Raw genomic sequence first — 20,272 nt, 5'->3', positions numbered from 1 at the left:
TGGACAGGGGCATGGGTAAGCTAGCCCTGAGAGCATGAGGGTGGGATAGCTGGTACTGCCTCTTTGGTTTGGGGTGTGGTGGTGGGGGCAAAGGAAAGATGTCCTCCTCCCTTGCCCCTACCATCTCCAACTGGAGAGGGGAGCTGACCCTCTTGTTTACCAGCTTCAGCACTCGGGAAAGTGGGCCCTGAACCTCATCTGGGCAGCAGTGGAGCTGACCCTGTTGACAGGGAGTTGGGGTGCGGGGTGTGAGCAGGCCCAGAGGACATGAGCATAGGAGATCTGGCCCAGCCCCTTATCTGTCTTCTGGTGGCATGGCAGGGGAGAGATGCCCTTGACATCTGTGGCAGGTGAGAGAGCTAGCCCTGGGGTCATAAGAGACATAGGGCTGCCCCTGCCCCTAACCAGCTGCACCCTTGGGAGAGCAGCTTTTGCCTCGCCTGGACAGCACAGTAGAGCTGACCCTATTACCAGGGATGCAGGTGAAATGGCCCAGAAAATGCAAGCTTGGGATATCTAGCCCTGCTGCTAGTCTGCCATACTGTAGTGCGGGGAGGCGGGGGGGGGGGGGGGGGGGAGAGAATGCCCTTTCCCCTCCTTTGCCCCTCACCACCTGTGATGGGTGGGAGAGCTAGCCTGGAGGTCATAAGAGCAGGAGAGCTTTCCTGAGTCTTACCAGCTGCAGCGATCAAGACAATGGCCCCTGCACCTCACTTGGTCAACACAGTAGGGCTGGCCCTGGTGGTGTAGGTGTGAGAGAGCTGATCTGAGGGCATGAAAGCAGGAGAACTGACTCTGTCCCTTGCTCCTTGCTGCATAGGGTGAGCTAGCCGGGGCAACACTGGAGAGCTCACCCTGGTCCTGAGGACGGTGGAGAGCTGGCGGGCTGACCAAACTTACAACTACCCAGGCCCAGAACTACGGCTTGAGTTCATCCACTCCAACATCCACTCCATCTATGATCTGCTTGAGCACTGGAAGGGGTTGGTCCTGCAGACCCAAAGCTTCAAGATCTCCATGACACAGGGCAACAACAGGATATTCAAGAGGAGTCCCAGTGGGGGCCCAACATCGATAGTGTAGCAGAAACCAGAGGCCTCGAACCACACCAATGACTCTTTACAATGAACACTTGCAGTAAAGATATATGGATAAAAGGGTAAATTGTCTGACTCTGTGTCACACTACAGCTTCCATAAAGAGATCTTCCTTCCTTCCTTCCTTCCTTCCTTCCTTCCTTCCTTCCGTTCTTTCTTTCTTTCTATCATTCTACCTTTCTATCTTTTTCTTTTCTCTTAAATTTTGTTTTAGTTCATTTTGAGGGGAGGTCACAAGGGCAGAGGTTGAATACAAAGGGACAGGGAGATGAAGGGGATTGAGATGCATGAGGTAAAAGATACAAAGAATAAATAAAAAGTGAAAAAAACTAGAAAAAGAAAATTATAGATGCTTCAGAGACAGTTCTGGTTTGCAAATGAGAAAGTTATGCTAAAGAGCGTTACTGCTGGGGCTATATCCAGGTTTAACTCCCTGTTTTCTTCTTTGTTCTAAAGCAGTCTAACTCTCCAAAGGGAGAGAAATCCTCAAACTGTCAAGGGCTCTGAGAATGTGATTTTCATCCCTGCATTTCCCCTGAAGCCTAAGGTAAGTCACGACACTTTAAATACCGTAAGATCATTGCCCAGTTCCCACCTGGCCTTGAGGACTGTAGACACAGTGTGGGTGGTCTGGCTGGGTCCCCCATGAGCAACTGCTAATGATGTCAACCGCCCACATGTTTCTGAAGCTCTTTGCCTTGTCTAATGGGGTGGTGACGTTGCCTGATGTGTGTGTCAATCATTCATCCCCAGCATGGTGATCCAGGAATTGCTTCACCTGATCCTAGCTATCCACGTTCTGAGAATTCCAAATTGGTACCTGAGTTTTCCTAGGGAGATATGAAAACTGTCTCTTTACACCAGTTCAGGCAAAAAAAACTGGTGACAGACCAAAGGAATGGTCCTACCTGAGCCCAGCTTAGGTTTATTCGGGTTACTCACGGGAGTATGTTTAAGGGGCTGCTTATCCTACCTGAGCCCAGCTTAGTAACTAGGTTTACTTGGGTTACTCACAGGAGTATGTTTAAGGGGCTGCTTATCCTACCTGAGCCCAGCTTAGTAACTAGGTTTACTTGGGTTACTCACAGGAGTATGTTGAAGGGGCTGCTTATCCTACCTGAGCCCAGCTTAGTAACTAGGTTTACTTGGGTTACTCACAGGAGTATGTTGAAGGGGCTGCTTGTCGGAGAGTGGGGAACACAAGGACAGCTGCCTCACAGGACAGCCACACCAGCATGGGTGACAGCTCACAAAAGCTGTGTATCTGGAGGTCACCGAGCAGGTTTTGGGTGGGCCAACAGAAAGCTTCATTCAGAAATGATAGCTCCACAGCACTCTGCCCCTCCCCCCAGCTCTTGCGTTCTTTGTTCCCTCCACACTCCCATAATGTTCCCTGAGCTTTGAAGGGGGGTAATATAAATGTGTGATGACTCACTTCTGTTCACGCTTGTGCACAGCCCCACTTTGCCACAGCCATGGTCACTTGTTATAGGGAGCTTGACTGGGTATCAGCCTCTAAGGATACTGCCCAGTACCTGATTTTTCCTTCATACTGCCCAAGGCTGGAAAAAGCCATCTACAGGTGTGAACACAAATGTTTAGAAGTCAGCTTGACAGGAGCATCTCATCTGATTATCAGAATGGGAGATTTATCTCTCCCCGAGGCAGTTCCTTGTTGGACATCTCTCTTTTCCTGGAAAGGACCGTCTAAGGATGTTCTCAGAAGACTCCTCAGAAAGTCCAGCTGGACTTCATCTCCCATGTGAAAGATGAAATGGAGAACATGCCCATTTATTTTTGCCCTCTTCTCCACCACTCCCCCTCACTCCCCCACCCATAGTCAGTACCTCTGTGTATGGCTATACATTCCAACATGGCTGGATACAACAGGCATCTCCGGGCAGCATGAAATCTTTTTTTTTTTTAATATTTATTTTATGTATATGAGTGACCTGTCTTCATGCACACCAGTAGAGGGAATCAGATCCCATTACAGATGGTTGTGAGCCACCATGTGGGTGCTAGGAATTGAACTCGGGACCTCTGGAAGAGCAGCCAGTGCTCTTAACCCCTGAGCCATCTCTCCAGCCCCGAAATCTTTCTTATAAGGGTAATGAAACCCATGAGAAAATCAAGCCATCAGTTAATCAGAACGACAGTCTGAAGGGCCATTCTGTTTCTGTGTCCAAATTGGCAGGGACACCATGAAAAATATCATCCTTGAAGCTCTCCCAGGGATTGAGAAGAAAACAAGAAGTCATTTTGTGTAAGAACGATGCTGTCCAGCTGTTTGTCTTGGCCCCTCTACAGCTGAGCCTCATGCACGTCTGCACACAGATCCCTGAGCTCAGTCAATCCATGGGAAGGAATAGGCCTGAGCTCAGCCCAGCCTGACAGAAATGAGTGTCCCTGGGTAATCTAGCTATCCTGCAGGTAGCAGAGTCTGGAGGAAATGGGTCTCTGTAGAGTGAAAAGTCTACACAGAAACACAGCAGAGGACTTGCTCTCTGACACCTTGAGAGCAAAGGTCAGGATAAAGAGAAGTCAGGGAGCCCAGGGGAGCCAGCTGGCTAACACATCAGAGGCTGAGTGTGTCCAGGGATCCAGCTTGGCTTGACGGAAGCCATCTTGAGTCACACCCATCAGGAAGGTCAGGAATAACCCTGACCTGCTTCCCCTGTATAGTTCCTGCAATTTCAGTGGCTTGTGGGGCTTTACAACTGTACCCCAGTGCTATGAACATTAGAAATATGTCTGGCATCCTTGCTGTCAGCCGAGACAAGAGTAGGCACATTCCATCTCTGATAAATGTCATCATTATCCTCCCTCTGGACTGAGAGGCAGGGCCACCAGGCTTCCTGCTGCCCTTGTCCCTGATATGGTCCATGGCTCCCTCTTGAAAAAATACAAGTGAAACTTTGCATTCTCTCCTCTTCCCACAATATGGCAGCCTCACCACAGAAGAAGAAGAAGAGGAGGAGGAGGAGGAGGAGGAGGAGGAGGAGGAGGAGGAGGAGGAGAAGGAGGAGAAGGAGAAGAAGGAGAAGAAGGAGAAGAAGGAGAAGGAGGAGGAGGAGGAGGAGGAGGAGGAGGAGGAGGAGGAGGAGGAGAAGAAGAAGAAGAAGAAGAAGAAGAAGAAGAAGAAGAAGAAGAAGAAGAAGAAGAAGAAAAGGGGGAAGACCATGTCCCTAACAGACTTTCTGGCTGAGGATGAGGGGTCGGGGAGCTGGTGAAGGAAGCACCTTTGACCCCAAACCAGTCAACTGGACTGATGAAACAGATGCTCAGGCAGGATGTGTCTATACATTAGTTTAGTAGTGACAAGGATGTGTATCAGGCCCATCTGATTGGTCGTTCCACCTTGTTCACCACTCCATACACTGCTTGGGAACCCAATGTCAGCTGGAGTAGTCTTTCCAAATTGTTACTCTCCACTGTTTTCCCAAGGAATCTGCCCAATGATGATGGGACAGAAAACCTCCTAAGGAATTCTCCAGAGGACTAAACATCAGTGCAGCACACTTACCTCATGAACCCAGCAATCCAGACATGTTGAAAAGTTTTGGCTGCAGTGACTTAGAGGACCTGGATTCCCTGCTCAGTGTCCTCAATCTCAGAGAGGGGTCTTCAGGTAACAGGAGGCATAGGGGTGGGGGGTGGGGCTTTGCTGATCAAGCATAGGATAAAGACAGGAAGAGTGTTCTTTCAGTCAAGGTAGAAATCAAGATTATGACAAAACAGACACAGACTGGGGAGCCCAGACCAGCACAGACAACTTTGGTTGTCATCCATCTAGGAGAGGCAATGATCACTTTGGAGACAAGTATCAAGACTTAATCATCTTGATACTTGATTAAGACCAGTACTAGGATGGGCATTGGAGTACTGGGATGGGCACTGAGTACTAGGATGGGCATTGGGTACTAAAATGGGCACTGAGTACTAGGATGGGGATTGGGTACTAGGATGGGCATTGGGTACTAGGATAGGCATTGGGTACTAGGATGGGTATTGGGGTACTAGGATGGGTATTGGGGTACTGGGATGGGCATTGGGTACTAGGATGGGCATTGGGTACTAGGATGGGTATTGGGTACTAGGATGGGCATTGGGTACTAGGGTGGGCATTGGGCACTAGGTTGGGCATTGGGTACTAGCATTGGCATCAGAGTACTAGGATGGGCAGTAGCCAGAATATGGACAACAATGGGGCTGAGATCGACATGATTCCAGAGGCTGCAGAGACCATGACTGAGGCTATGACTCCTTGACAGGCAGAGGAAGAATAGCATTTGGTAGTGCATACTGTAGGGTGATGTCTACAGAGGAGTCAGGGGCCACCATGAGACCAGTAAGAGAGACAGGATGACAGGGTATGGAGCCCCAGAGATGATCTCTCTCTCTTTCAGAATGATTACAGATGTGATGATAGAGGTCTCCCACAAGACCCAACCCAAGTCAAAAGCCTCAGAGTACTCCTGAGGAAGAAGGCTCCTCTTTCAGCACTTCCCGGTCCAGCTGAGTGGATTCTGTGGAGGAGCAAAGACAGTTGACCCAGCTGCTGGAGAAGGAAACGGAAGAGCAGCAACAGAGAGGGCAAGAAGAGCTGCAGCCTCTGCTGGATGAGCCAAAACTGGACCACAGGTCCGAGGCAGGGGGAAGAGAGAGAAGGAAGGAAGGAGGGAGGGAAGGAGACAGAGAGAGAGGAGGGGGAGAGAGGAAGGGAGGGAGAAAAAGAGAGAGGGAGGAGGAAAGAGAGAGAAGGAAGGAGGGAGGGAGGGAGGGAGGGAGAGAGAGAGAGAGAGAGAGAGAGAGAGAGAGAGAGAGAGAGAGAGAGAGAGAGAAGTTGGGAAACTCAAAGGCATTTCATCTCATCCACCAGAAGCCATGGCCTGAGGAGTCACTGCTTTTCTCAAGGGAACCATCTCCGGCATCTTTGATTCCTGTTCCTGTCCACCTTTTCCTATGGCCCTCTCCACTGGAGGTCAGAGTATATCAGCTGATGGACTGGGGTGGTGAATAGGGATGTAAATAGGGGGATTTGAGCTGCAGTCCCTCAACCTTGACTTGGGTGTTTTCAGGTGTCTACTGTAAAAGATCCCAAGATCTTAGTAGGTCTCCAGACCTTAGTGCAGCTGGCTCATGATGGAAGTGCCATTCAGATCATAAAACTCAGCAGGTAGACAGCACCACCCAAAAAAAAAATGGAAACAAAACTTAATCCATCAAAGTCTCTAGTTCTCAGAAAGTCTCTAAATGTACTAAACTCGCTTGTTTTACTTCTGTAGTTCTGCTCCTGGCTAACTGTTCTAACTGAAGTATGTCAACCCAGGATATGGTTTTTGTGCTTAAAAGCTCACCCTGAGAAATGCTCAGTGCTACACTGGGATCCTGAACACCCAGTGTAGTCACTGGCCAGTTCATGAAGACTTTCTATTGATTTAAACTCATGCCTTAGCAGGCTTCTCTGGTGGCTACCCCACAACACTGTAAGTTTCCTTTACTGGAATCTCACACCAGTGCTCGGGTCTATCATATGACCTAGACCGTGTGTGGTTTTCTGCTTAGGAGAGTTGGGTTTTTGACTTCCTTCGAAAGTAGAGAATAATGGGAAGAACGCTTGAAGGTCTTGGTTTCCCTGGCAACACTGTAGCTTGACCTGTGTGCTTTGATGTGCACCGATGTAGGCACCAGCTCCAAAGATGCAGGTGTTCCTGTTGCAGGAAGTCAGGGCGCCTGCAGGAAAATGATTCCCTGGTCTCCCATGTGAGCCCGAAGCCTACTGTGCAGGAGCATTGGTTTAGTGTGCTGCTGCAGTGGGCATAGCAAACCTCTTATCCAGTGGACTTGATGGCCAGTAGCTAGAGAGTGGGCTTTTAGAGAGATACCCGTGGTTGAATGCGGTCATGGACAATGAAAGGTAGTTTGTCCTCTTTGTCTATTTTTCTTCAGATAATTGCATCCAAGAGAAAGTGGTTCTGTCCCACTCTCCTACTTGGTTCCTCTGCTAAAATGAAACAGGGGTTGATTTAAGCTCCTGAATATATGTAAAACCTGTTCAAAGGTATCTTCTGTTAAAATGACTCACAATCTGTAGACATTACTTAGGAGATGCCTTGAGATGGAAAATCCCATCCTTGGGGTTGAGAGATTATTGGCTTTCTCCAAATAAATTTACTCTTTAAAGATAAAAATAAAGACTACAGCTGGGTTATGCTGACACTGTCACCAGTTTGGTCGCATGCCACCATCTCTTGTGCTGTTGGTTGTTTCTTATTACAGTTTTCCCCAAAGGTCAGCAATATTTATTTAACCAAATTTATAGATACCATGTAAGCAGAGTCAGTGGATTTGAGATATCTCTCCCCTACCTACCCCTGCTCAGTTGAGAGTTACCAAGGATCACAGCCTGTGTCTCATGATCCCAAACTAGCTAATATATCCATCCCACCACTTGTTTGACCTCTTACTCAAATATGACTTTCCCTCTCTCCCCAAGTCAACTACTGACTCAGCCTGACACACGGAGAATAGTTTTAATTTCACTGGTCCTTCCTGTCACCCTGTCTCCTTCATGGGCTGGCCACTTGTCAAGGGCTCTATCCACTGTGCGGTCACTACCACCATCCTCAGCAGCATCCTCAGCATCTCCATCATCATATGGGAGCTGCCTGATGGACAAAGGGGGAGCTGGTACAGCTGATGCTGGACAGAAAGGACTGTGGCTCAGAGCACATCATCCGGTGGGGAAGGAGGCTGTGGAGCCTCCTACTCCAGCCCTTCTGTTTCCCTGGCTTCTCATGACTTGCTCCTGCACAGCCCACTCTGTTCACACCCACAGACCCCTGTGTGGTTTTAGACCCATTTCCCACATTCTCTAGTCCTCTCTGGTCCCTCGGTTCAGCCTGCTGTCACATCTTTCTTTGACCCTCAGGCTGTCCATATTAACTCTACAGTGAGACACAGAACTACAAACTCCTCAACGCTCAGTTCTGTGGATTCAATGCCACACTCTCTGCTTTTCTAACCTTCACTTCTGGTGCTGTGATAAATACCTGACAGAAGCCAGTGAGAAGAGAAAGTTTTCATTCGGCTTACAGTCCCTGGTTGTCTGTAGTCCTTCATTGTGAGGAAGTCAAGGCAGGAACTCAAAGCAGATAGCCACAGTGCATCCACGGTCCAGAGTAATGAGAAATGAATTCATGCATGAATGCTTACTGGTGCTCAGCCTGCTTTCCCTTATACAGTTCAGAACCCATACCCAGAGAATAGTGCCCCCCACAGTGGAGGAATTTACCCACCTCATTTAGAGTCATACAGAAAAATCTCTCCCAAGCATTGCCCACGGGACAGCTCAAGCTAGACAATCCCTCACTGAAACTCTCTTCTGACATGATTCTAGATGGTGTCAAGATGACAGTTAAAACTAACTACCTCATTTCTCCTCTAACAAGACATCTTGGTGCCTCTAATCTGTCCGGATCATCTCCACCGACCTCAGTGTAGCTGGAGGAGGCTGTCACAAGCACCTAGAGGGTCTTGTGGATCTGGGCAATCTCCGACAACTTCTCCTCCAGCTCCTGAGCCAGGGCCCGGAGTTCTTGGGCCGACTCTGATTTTGCTCCATCGTATAAATGCAATTGAGTCCCTTACAAGGAAATACACATCCAGTGCAAGGAAGGCACCCGCAACAGCGGCCCCTCTGATTCTGGCTTTTTGAGTCATTGCCAGAGCAGTGCCTTCAAAGACGTTCTGCAGCTGACTAGCTCGTTGGGCAGGGATTCCTCCAGTCGTCAAGAGGAGCTTGGCATCTGCCACTAAGTGAAGGTGGCTCTGGCTGCTCTAATGGCACGGATGTTTTGTCCAAGGTTTTCAATTTTTTGCAGAGACCATAGGAGCTTTAGAAAGTTTGAATGCAATCTTTCCCAGGGACAAGAAGCGTCTTCATAATATCCATGGTGTCTGACATCAGGCGCTTGGCTCAGCCTCATCTGACCACTTGCTTGTTTCTTCCACAACTACAGTGGCAGCACCAGTCACAGTAGCCACCACCCCCAGCCCCAACCCAGTGGCTGAGAGCAGCAGACTGCCCCCTGCTGTCACAGGAGCCAGAGCTATACCCAGGATGCCCAGGACTCCAGAGGCAGTGCTGGTGGAGTTGGTCACCACGTTGGAGATGGTACAGCCCCTGTGCACCTGGTCAAGATGGTCAGCCAGAGCTCGAAGCTTCCTGATGTTTCCCTCCAGCTTTCTTTTCAACTCGGGAAAAGCTTCCAGAAACCTCTTCCTGTCCTGCAGCTCTCGTTGAAACCGCTCTTTGTCCTCCAGGGCTGGAGCTCTAGGAGCAGCTTCAGAGCCTTACACAGTGCAGCTTCCTCATCCCTGTAACAGAAGAGGTCAGCATATCAGGAAGAAGGCTTGTTTGACTGTAGGATGGGCCCCCACAATCTATCTCCTTCACATCACAGACTTGTGCTATAGAACCAATGGGAAGGTATTTCACTACATGCAGGACTCTGCATTCCACAAGGAACATTGATGATCACAGACACTCCATGGTTCTTAGTCCATAGGTGTCAGTGTGTGAAGTCATGTGAAGACACACATTAGTGACATGCCCATGACAAAGAAGCCTCCACTTCCAAATATTTGCCCAGTGGGAACTCTGTAGATGAGCATAGGGATGCAGGATTAGAGCAAAACTGGGAACATTCTGGGGGTCCCATGGAGATGACCTGGACAATTCAGCCTCTGCCACCAACACCTTCCAGGCTTCGTCTTTGGCCAACAGGAGCTGCAGGTCTCTTCTGCTTGCTGAGTCCTGCAGATACTCAGTGACTTCTTGGATGAAGTGTCTCCTCCTCAACACTAGGAAAGAAATGGAATGAGGTCTGAGGGACAGCATGGAAGAGTTTAAATTGCAAAGAGTGTACGGTATTTAACATCCAAGGTATTCAGCATCTGCCACTGGGTACCTGATGGAGTCAGCAGTGCTAGCGAATGAGTTGTGACCTTCAATTCATGTATAAAAGGCTTTATGGCAGCAACCAGTCTTAGAGATGTGTTTTTAAGAAAGTGAGGTAGTAAGGATTAGGTGATGTCATAAATATACACCCCTATCCATGAGAGTGTGGTGCTGAAACAAAAAGAATAGACACTATATATATAATGTCATATCTATCTATCTGTCTATCTATCTATCTATCTATCTATCTATCTGTCTGTCTGTCTGTCTGTCTGTCTGTCTGTCTGTCTGTCTATGTATGTATGTATGTATGTATGCATGTATGTATGTATGTATGTATCTGTCTGTCTGTCTGTGTGTGTCTGTCTATCTATCTATCTATCTATCTATCTATCTCAGTGGTTCTCAACCTTCTAATGTTGTGACCCTTTAATACAGTTCCTCATGTTGTGGTGACCCCAACCATAAAATTATTTTCATTGCTACTTCCTAACTGTACTTTTGCTACTGTTATGGATCATAATGTAAGTATCTGTGTTTCTGATGGACTTATCTGACTCCTGTGAAATGGTTGTTCAACCTCCAAAGTGGTTGAAACCCACAGATTGAGGACTGCTGATCTATCAACTTACCTGTCATCACTGATCTCTGTGTCTGTGTGTCCTTCCTCCACTTGGTTCCTTCCCGCCTCTCTGTCTCCATGCACACAGGAGAGGCTGTGCGCAGACTCTCAGTTAGCAGGCTGTGCTACAGACCAGGAAGAGTGTCCTCACCACAATCAACCTGCCATTCCTTCACTGTGGACTTTGACTTTCAGAAGTGAGAAAAACAGAGGTCCTTGGTTCAAGCCCTCAGTCTGAGGGATCAGGGTATGGCAGCTGGAAGACTCATACACCAGGGAGGTTGTCATGGTGCTGTACAATGAAAGGAAATGTCTTCTGCTCTGAACAGTTGAAGGGTATCTCTTTTAGCCTCAGAAAGTGACAACTTTGCAAAGTGACTTCCATCTGCCTTAAGGCTCTTACATGTCAACACCGGCACCAGAGCCAGTGAATGGAACTTTCAATTCCTCCTCACAGGGTTGTGACATTAGTTTGTTGGATAAAGGCAGCAGGTCAAAGAAAACAGAATTTGCAATGTCAGAACTATTTGCTTGTAGGAAGAGTAAGGCTAGCTGTGGTGCTTTGATTGAGAATGGTCCCCATAGGCTGATATATTGGAATGTGTGGTCCCCCTTGGTGGATCTTTTGGGAACTGTGGCCTTGTTGGAGGAGGCATATCACTGGGATGGACTGTGAGTTGTTAAAGAGGCCATACCATTCCCAGTTAGTTCTCTCTCTCTCTCTCTCTCTCTCTCTCTCTCTCTCTCTCTCTCTCTCTCTCTCTCTCCATCCCTTCCTCCCCCTCTCCCTCCCTTACTCATCCCTCTCATGCTTGTGGATCAAATGGGAGCTCTCAGCTACTGCCAGTCCGTTCCTGCCTGCTGCCATGATGGTCATGATCTCATCCTCTGAAACTGTAAGCCCAGATTAAACACTTTCTTCTATAAGTCGCTTTAGTCTTGGTGTCTTAGCACAGCAATGGAAAAGGAACTAAAACAGCAGTTGTCACTAGGAGTGGTCTATTGCTGTGACAGGCCTGACCATGATGTTTTTGATGAACGTGGAAGACTTTGGGGCTCAGGACTAGGAGAGTGGTTGAACATAATAAGTGGGATTAAGGGGCCTTCCTAGGAGGACATTTCTAGACAACAGTGCTGAGAACATGTGGTCCATGAAGGTCTAGCTCAAGATGTTTCAGAGGGGGAATAATTTTAGCAACCAGGCTGGAAGCCATTTTTTGTGATATTTTGACAAAGAATCTGTCTGCTTTCTGCCACTGTCCTATGAATCTGCCTGAGGCAAAATTGAAGAGTTTTGTATTAATTTTATTGTCAGAGGAGACTTCAAGACAGACTGGTATTGACTCTGCCATTTGGATATTATATAGATGTACAACTAAAAAGAGCCAGTGAGCACCGTTTCTCTACGGCTTCTGCATCACCTCCTGCCACAGGGTCCTTACCTCCTTGGGTTCCTGACATGAAAGCCTTTGTTGATGAACTATGAAGTGGATGAAATGGAAGTGAAAGAAAGCCCTTCCTCTGAAGTTGCTTTGGTCACAGTGTTTGATTACAGCAGCAGGAACCCTTGCTCATACACTCACTGTGGTGAGATTTTATAGGAGATGAAGGGCTTATTCACAGGAGCAGCCAAGCGTGTGAAACCTGGTGTGAACAAGACACCAGACAAGAGTTTTCCTATGTGGTGGGGAGTTTGGATTGTCCTCAGACTTTGGGGGTTGTCACTAAGTCACATGACCTGCTGTGCTCCACTTTTCAGGCTGTCCTAACCTCTCTGAGAGGCAAAGAGGGGAGGAAGGCATCCCTGAGCATGCACCCCAAGACAGAACCAAGAAGAGAACTCCTTATACACAGGTAGGGGAGACTCCCATTACTGCATTTTTGGGGCTCTTTTTCTATCCTGATCTCAACAAGCTCTCAGTGTGGAGGTCCAAGATTCTAGACCACACTCAGGAAACACAGAAGAGAAGTTCATACCTCTGGAGGCCATGAGGGCTGCAGGGTCCCTGGTGCCAGGTGTGAGGTCTCTCTCAGGTCCTTCTCACAGCTATCTGTGAATCCTGGCTAAAAGGAAGAGAAAACCCAACTTTAAGATGGAGTGGGGACAGCCCCAACGGAGGCTGGTGTTCCATGGTTCTCTCTGGGTAGCAGAACAACTAAGGTCAAAGAGTGACTGTTCCTGGCTCTCCTAAGTAAGGGTCAGTCCCAGGCCTCCCCTCACTCTTCCCTCACACTAGCCAGAGCAGAGCCCTCCTGTCCTGGTAGGTCCATGGAACAGATGATCACCTGGAGACAGCCATGAGTAGGGAGTTATCTGCTCTGGAGAGATGAGGAAAAATATTCTGGCACCGGGGGTGGGAACTGTGTGTAGCAATGATGATAGTCAACATTATCTAAAGGAATACGGTGCATGGGTCTGGGCTGCCATGCTAGGGCTCCTGACTCTGTGAAGAGAGGACGAAACCCTGAATCTGAACACTTGTACTGTCCTGATGCGTGAAGACACCTTATTACGGTGCATCAAGAAGATCCTGTCAGAAACAAAAGCTGGTGCCTGGGCCATCCTCTGACCTTCCCAACCTCCTACTCTGCACTGCATAAACATCTATCTCTGTATGTCCTGTCTGCACAGTAAGCTCCTCTAGTCTCAAATGGACTGAGGCACCTTACCTTAGAGAGAAAGAATGAGTGCTGTTCTTTGCTGAGTACAGCTTTACCTCCTGCGTTTTGTCTACAGACAGGACTTTCACAGATGCAATGGACACAGCTGGCCCTCACTTTGTACAGCACACACCTAGACACTCCTTCAAGCTTCCCATTAAAGCCCTGATCCTATGGTGGGTTCTTCCTACCGCCCTGGTCCAGCCTTGGATCTCCAAGGTTAGCCTTTGCCATCACCTAGAATAACCACCACAGGCTCACTGATGACAGGAGTGTCCCTTCGCCTTTGGGCAGGAGAGCACAAACTACTCAGAACCTGCTGCTTCTGTCATGTGGGGAGTAAGGAGTGAGGCCAGGCAGTGGCCAGGCACCCTGCCAGGACACCCAAAGCTTCCTTTTGTTACCTTACCCACAGCTGCCCTGGCCATTCCCAGGCCAATCCAGGTTTGGCTGCAGGTCTTAATTTACCCCAGTAGGACAGTGACTGTGAGGTACCTGGCCACTCAGTGTAGAAGCCATGCTCCCCGAGTTTACCCTTCCTTCTGGACCCTGTTTCCTCCAGACATGAGGTCCAGACTTGAGGTCGGTACCACAATGACTGAGTGACCCAGTTGTGACTATCCAGACACAAGGAGGTTATGGTACAGGTTCTTGCTAAAGGGACCAGATGACAAGAGAGCTGGTGTCCCTTTCCTGTGCTCTGTTTCATAGGCTACAGGACCCCAGAGGCTGCTAGACAGAAAGACTGGCATTTGGGGTCATCTTATACTTGTGTGAAATCTCTACACTCTGAGTTTCCTGTTTCTGTGTGGCTCTGAGCTGGTGGCAGAGCCCAGTGGTAAAGCCCTTGTCCAGTGCAAAGGTCCTGGGGCTGACACCCAGTACCACAAAAGAATTCAAGGAAAGAGGAGAGAAAGTGCAGCTGTCCCTCATGCTTGCCTTAAGCCCTCTACTAACCTGCCACACACGGAGCCTGTTAGCATTGGCTTCCTGTGGATGTGAGCTAGCAGGACGTGTAGCTGGCCCTAGCCCTTGCCTTCTGACGGCCAGCTGGAAGCCCAGGCTGGGCATCTTCCCTCCCTACCAGTGCCAAGCTCTCAAAGTGGGGTAGAATAGAGACTCTCAGCAAGTCACACTTCCCTGTGGGTGTGGTAAATCTTCCTAGGGCAAGGAGACAGGGCTCAGGACAGTATGAACCTGAGAATCTTTAATTAGCTGCCAGTGTCAAGTTCAAGGCCAGTCACCCTGGACAGAGAGCCTTCTTCCTACTGCAGTCCCTCCCTTCATTCCTTCCTTTCTCAGCCTCCACAAGCAGCTGACAGGACTCCAGGACTATGCTAAGTCTCTTCCTCACAGGAAATGCCACCCAGTCCTATGTGGTGCCAGGACCAGCTAGGACTGCCTCATTCCATGTGCCCAGCCTGCCACTGTCTGGCCTCTGGAGACATTCTTTGGACACCAAGTCATTAGTTTCTGAGGACACAGCTTTATTCAAGGAAATAGTGTGCATTAAAAAAGATAATAGTCTTAAAGTTTCTAGGACTTTCTGCTTTTACAGACACAGAGATAATGTCCTCTAACCACACCTGTGGTCTGGTCTTTGACCTTGCAATTACAGGGTTCACAGAGCTGAATATGTGGTTGTGCAGCCTGTCCTGCCCTGCCCCACATGGTACCCCACCCACCCAAACAAGGACAGTCTGTCTTCCTTCTCCACCCCTCACAGGCTGGGCAGAGGCTGCGGAGGGCCAGAGGAGGCAGTCCTGCCACCCACCTGCTCAGTCTGCTTCACAGAATCCTCAGCAAGACCTAGATTTCCCCAGGGCCTCACACAGCCACATGCTCAGAGACACAGTGTGTGGCATAACTTGCCAGTGGCCATGGCTGTATCAGAGCAACAGCAGGTGACAATTGAAGCTCAGGTGTCAGTCCACCAGAAGAAAAACTCTCTGATGGTAATGTCTCATTTAAACAAGGCTTGTGAGAATACAGACTCCAGAATGTCTTTTGTTTCTGCTGTACCTTTACATGCTTCCCTCTGGTATTTGATAGGATGTATATGTGTGCGGGGAGTCCCCCATTACCTGTATTGTAGTGTGTTTATCTCAGGAAAACACCCTGATCTACTGGGCATTTATATTCTGTGGATTGTCAGAAAGATGATTTCCTCCTTAAGCTGTATTGTCTAAATGATACAGAGTTTTGAGGTATAAAAATAAATAACTAGGATATGTTTCATAGCTAAGGCCTATTGCTCCACACGAGGCCTCTGAGTCACACTTTGGAGCTGCTTTAGATCACAGCTCAGATTTATGATTTAGGAAAATATTAGAGTAGGAGCCAGGCTGGCTAAAATTCCTTTCACTAGACCAGATGCCTTGCTAATAGTTTTTAAGGTAAACTGTCCGAGACAAGCAAGAACACACAGCTAGGTTGTAAATACAAAAACAGCCCAGTTATTTCTATCTGGAAAATGATTAAATTCTTGCACCCATTCCTGACCTCAATTTGTGAAAATAAATTCTGACTAGTTAAGGCTACAGAAAATAATTTGACTCTGTAGCCCCAAATGAGGACTGCAGGTGTTCTTGGATAATCAGAAGTTAAACACAGGGCAGAAAATACACTAAGTTTTAGGTGTTATGGTCATGTCTTGTGGGAAATGTCAGCTGAGCTGATATTAAAAGATATACAGTAACCTGGCCCTGAACTAGAGAAGCCTGACACCCTTAGCCTGTCAATCATCAGGCAATTTTGTAATGTAGATGAAATCAGAATTTATGACTTCTAATTATAGAGTGTTAATTCAAAATTATTACATAGTTGTCAGTTAGTTTGAACTGCCTTTCCCCTGCCTGGAACATTGTTTTGTTTTGTTTTGTTTTCATTTTTCGAGACAGAGTTTCTCTGTGTAGTTTTGGTGCCTGTCCTGGATCTCACTCTGTAGACCAGGCTGGCCTCGAACTCACAGAGATCCACCTGGCTCTGCCTCCTGAGTGTTGGGATAAAGGTGTGTGACACCACCACCAGCCTGGGACTTGTTTCTATCTATAATCCTTTACTTGAGAAAAGGAAAGTACCTTTTTATGGCCTTCGTATTGCCTGAGAGATTCTGTTAGAGTATTTAAGCAGCGGAGGGAAAGGGAACAAAGGAGCAATGAGAGAGAACATCATAAGAGATTAAAGAAAAGAACCATCAAGAGAGTATGAGTTTTTCCTTCCCTACAACCCCTCAGATAGAAAACTCTTAGCTTCGCTGATGCCGTGGATTTCTTTCAAAACCCTGAGCTGCCTTGCAGGATGGCCCTCTAGACAGCGTTAATCACTCTTGGACACCTTGAGTCTCCCAAGTCAGTCAACATTTGTCCCATCTGATCTTGGCAGGAATAGCTACTCAGTGCCAACTTCAGAGTGCATAGGACACGTGAGCCAGGGAGCTCTGGGTTGCCTGCCCACCTTCCCCTACACCCTTTATTCCCTCCATTTCCAAAGGAGTGGGGACCCACAACAGCCACCTTCCTCTGGGAGCCTGCTAACAAAGTCTCAGGCAGACTGGCACTTCAGCAGAGCCCTGAGAACCTTGGTGATGTCTTCTAAGAGTTTCCACCCTTTCTGGTGCTTATGGCAGAGAGGGAGAGAGGGACAATCAGAGCTGGCATAGCTGGAAGCCTATTCTGTGTCCTGGGCTGATGTCTGACCTTGACCATCTTTCTCTTCAAGAGTGGCTGGGGGAAGGAGCAGGCAGGGGAGCTTAAGAGGTCCCCAACTTACCTAAAAATCTTCTTCTGGCTGATCTGGAAGCTTCCCGTGTGCATTAGCTCACTAGCTGCACATCAATGTCCCAATAAGAAGCAGCTGCCAGCTGGTTATACCCAGCAACCGAAAGTGAAAGTCCCACTTTCCTGAGCAAGGTCCAATCCACACAATCGTATGGCCACCTGTAGGGAAACACCCACAGTCCTACCCTCATGGATGACCCACAGAGAGGAACAACCTTAGCTTTACATTCCAAGTCTTTCTCAATGATATCTTGAATGCGACTTCTCTGTGAACTTGAAGAAACAACTGCCATGACAGATGGTGGGAACCTCCGTAGATCGCCCCGTAAATAACCCTGCTCTGTCCATGCAGTCCAGCAGAACATTTCTCTCTCCTCTACCTTGATATGGCCCTTTATCCTGGGGTCTATTGATGCAGACAGGGGTGCTATTGTATTCAACAGTGGCACCTGGAAATCTGCTTACATGGCTTCTGCTTCTAGCCCCTGTTCTGTATCTGGAACCATCATACATTGCTTCCTCTCAGAAGCCCCCAACATCCTCCAAGGCAGACTCCTCTGTTCCTCTTTTGGTGCCTAGAGTACTTGGGGTCAAAGTCCACTCTGGCTCCTCCTGTCTATAAACTGACATAGCTTGATGGCTGTGGAGCAGTCCTGCTTTGCTCCAGGCAGAAAGAAATTTACACAAAGCTGGATCACAGGGACCAAATGACCTTTGCATTACAGTGGGCATCATCCCATACATATGTCCTTGGGGCTCGATGGCCATACCCATTCAGCTTCTCTGAGAAGGGTTCATGGCCCTGTTACAGCCATGGTCTGTGTTGATGTCCATGGCTACTGATTCCACTGAAGCTCCAGAGGATAGGGCTGTATAAAGTTGTCCCCGCCTTTCACTGGCTGCAACACTAGGAAAAACTGGTCCTGCCTCTTACTGGCTGAAACACTCAGGAGAAAGGGTCCTACACCTTATCTGGGCAGCACAATAGAACTGACTCTGTTTGCAGGGTCATGGGTGAGGTGGCCCTGAGGGCATAAGAATAGGTGGAAGAGCAGGTTGCACCCCTCTTCTCTGCCACGTGGTGGCATGCCTAAGAGAAAATTGCCCTTCTCTCCTCACCCTTGGCTACCTGCAGTAGGTGGGGGAGCTATCCAACCCCTCACCAGTTGCAGCACTTTCAAGAATGAGCTCTGCACCTTGGCTGGGCAGCACAGTAGAGTTGACCCTGTAGACAGGGGAATCAGAGAGCCAGCCCTGAGAGATGTGATTGGGATAACTGGTATTGCTTCCTTAGTCTGGGGTGTGGTGGTGGCGGCAAGGGAAAGATACCCTTATGGCAGCAAATGATTTTAGAGATATGTCTTTAAGAAAGTGAGGTAATGTCAAAAATATATATCCCTAATCCATAAGAGTGTGGTACTGATAACAAAAAGAATAGACATCATATGTATAATGTCTTCTCTCTCTCTCTCTCTCTCTCTCTCTCTCTCTCTCTCTCTCTCTCTCTCTCTCAGTGGTTCTCAATCTTCTTAATGTTGTGACCCTTTAATATAGTTCCTCATGTTGAGGTGACCCCCCAACCATAAAATTATTTTCATTGCTACTTCCTAACTGTACTTTTGCTACTGTTATGGATCATAATGTAAGTATCTGTGTTTCCTGATGGGAGGGAGGGAGGGAGAGAGAGAGAGAGAGAGAGAGAGAGAGAGAGAGAGAGAGAGAGACCACATGGAGGGGGGACAATAGGGAAGGAGAGAGTGCGGAAAGAGAGGGCTAGTGACTTAATTAAGAACATAATCCTTACACTTTCCCTTCCTCCCTTCCCTCTCCCTCCCTTCCTCATCCCCCTCATGCTTGTGGATCAAATGGGAGCTTTTAGCTACTGCTCCAGTCCATTCCTGCCTGCTGCCATGATGGTCATGATCTCATCCTCTGAAACTGTAAGCCCAGATTAAACACTTTCTTCTATAAGTTGCAGTTGTCACTAGGGAGTGGACTATTGCTGTGACAGGCCTGACCATTATGTTTTTTGATGAATGTGGAAGACACTGGGGCTCAGGACTAGGAGAGTGGTTGAACATAGTAAGTGGGGGTTAAGGGGCCTTCCTAGTAGGACATTTCTAGACAACAGTGCTGAGAACATGTGGTCCATGGAGGTCCAGCTCAAGATGTTTCAGAGGGGAATAATTTTAGCAACCAGGCTGGAAGCCATTTTTGTGATATTTTGACAAAGAATCTGTCTGCTTTCTGCCACTGTCCTATGAATCTGCCTGAGGCAAAATTGAAGAGTTTTGTATTAATTTTATTGTCAGAGGAGACTTCAAGACAGACTGGTATTGACTCTGCCATTTGGATATTATATAGATGTACAACTAAAAAGAGCCAGTGAGCACCGTTTCTCTATGGCTTCTGCATCACCTCCTGCTACAGGGTCCTTACCTTTTTGAGTTCCTGACATGAAAGCCTTTGTTGATGAACTATGAAGTGGATGAAATGGAAGTTAAAGAAAGCCCTTACTCTGAGGTTGCTTTGGTCACAGTGTTTGATTACAGCAACAGGAACCCTTGCTCATACACTCACTGTAGTGAGATTTTATAGGAGATGAAGGGCTTATTCACAGGAGCAGCCAAGCGTGTAAAACCTGGTGTGAACAAGACACCAGACAAGAGTTTTCCTATGTGGTGGGGAGTTTGTTGTGTCCTCAGACTTTGGGGGTTGTCACTAAGTCACATGACCTGCTGTGCTCCACTTTTTCAGGTTGTCCTAACCTCTCTAAGAGGCAAAGAGGGGAAGAAGGGATCCCTGAGCATGCACCCCTAGACAGAGCCAAGAAGAGAACTCCTTATACACAGGTAGGGGAGACTCCCATTACTGCCTTTTGGGGACTCTTTTTCTATCCTGATCTCAACAAGCTCTCAGTGTGGAGGTCCAAGGTTCTAGACCACACTCAGGAAACACAGAAGAGAAGTTCATACCTCTGGAGACCATGAGGGCTGCAGGGTCCCTGGTGGCAGACGTGGGGTCTCTCTCTGGTCCTTCTCACAGCTATCTGTGAATCCTGGCTAAAAGGAAGAGAAAACCCAACTTTAAGATGGAGTGGGGACAGCTGCAAGGGAGGCTGGTGTCCCATGATTCTCTCTGATTTAGC

The 20,272-nt window shown here is 48.1% G+C and overlaps 1 pseudogene; it reads right to left on the bottom strand.

Annotated features, from left to right (window-relative positions):
- Window positions 1-8,626: 8,626 nt before the first annotated feature.
- Window positions 8,627-12,674, bottom strand: LOC131896283 (apolipoprotein L3-like; annotated as a pseudogene).
- Window positions 12,675-20,272: the final 7,598 nt, after the last annotated feature.

This window comes from Peromyscus eremicus, chromosome 20 (genome assembly GCF_949786415.1).
Source record: "Peromyscus eremicus chromosome 20, PerEre_H2_v1, whole genome shotgun sequence".
Classification (NCBI taxonomy): Eukaryota; Metazoa; Chordata; class Mammalia; order Rodentia; family Cricetidae; genus Peromyscus; species Peromyscus eremicus.
Note: the sequence above shows the minus strand (reverse complement) of the source record. Positions and strands in the feature narration are given on the sequence as shown.